Source organism: Plasmopara halstedii (assembly GCF_900000015.1).
Source record: "Plasmopara halstedii genome assembly, contig: Scaffold_1651, whole genome shotgun sequence".
NCBI classification, from domain to species: Eukaryota; Oomycota; class Peronosporomycetes; order Peronosporales; family Peronosporaceae; genus Plasmopara; species Plasmopara halstedii.
In genome coordinates, this window is record NW_020188562.1 from 285,128 (window position 1) to 286,387 (window position 1,260).

A 1,260-nucleotide genomic window follows, 5' to 3' on the forward strand; every position below is an offset into this window, starting at 1 on the left:
TTGACTTCTGTGTCGTGGATACAAAGCTCATTGAGCAAAAAATCTGTTTAATTCCAACGAATTAAGTTGCAGTGTCTAGCGGACACGCAAGCCTCGTTGATGCAATAATCGATTGGAACTATAAATGTTCTCAATTTTAATGGGGGACGGTGTAACGGGGTTTCACGAACCCTGATGCGAAAGGTGTGTGTCACACGAGATGTGCATGGTGTGACTGCACCCAAGAAGAATACGGTATGTGGCAAGGTAGCCAGTAGTTATGCATGTATTTATATTTTGTTATTATATATTTAGTATATTCAGGAAAATCTAAATTTTTAAAATTAGGATAAAAAAGATAAATAAGTTTTGAATTTTAAATCGAAGAGTCAATTAGCCTTTGGGAGGGCAATAATTTATCTCGGATCCGCGTACTCGTACTTGTTCTAAGTATAGAACGAAGGGTCGACGAACTAAATAACGCTTCCTCAAGCGCTAGGCTACTGCAGCCCCGCTGGACACCTTAGTGGCTTCTTGTTTCGGTGTAGCCACACCATTGTGTGACTACAACAAATTGTGTAATCCACCTTTGTACGGTCACATCATCTTGTGTGACCCGCCCTTTCATACAAGGGTACGTGTTACCCCGTTACACTTAGGAATTATATTTGACATCTTTGGTCATTCGGCTTGTATACTCTTTTTATAAAACAACTGGCAGATAGCTGAATCGACATACCTAGTACAAAATCAGTCACTTGTAATTATTCACGAAATGGAAAAGCCCAATTTCATATTTAGAGCAGAAATTCAATGTAGGACTTGTAGAAATTGTCAAAATAGCGATGGTGTAACCTGGCTGAAAAGGCAAACATATCTTTGCTCTTATAAAAACATATGACGCAATTTACCTCGCGTATCGCGTATGCTTCAGATCTCTGCTCATATGTGGTCAAACTTTCACTCAATCCATAACGCATTTTGTATTTAATGTTGCACTCATCGTATCTTTACTCCCGGTCGTCTCAAAGCAAGTCTTTCTTCTTGAACACTGGGAAGCTGTTTCGATACAAGACGTAAAACAAATCCTCTTATGAAGAATAGCAATAACATTGTAAGTGTTTTTTCTTTAGCTACTACACAAACCGCAGTCTGGCCATCTCCAGACCCTTTATCATGTGGCTGGGGCACATATTATCACACGCTAATCAATGTAGCATTCGGTAGGGTTTGAAGCAAATCGAATAATGAATTAGTGGTTAACAAAAGAAAACTATCTCT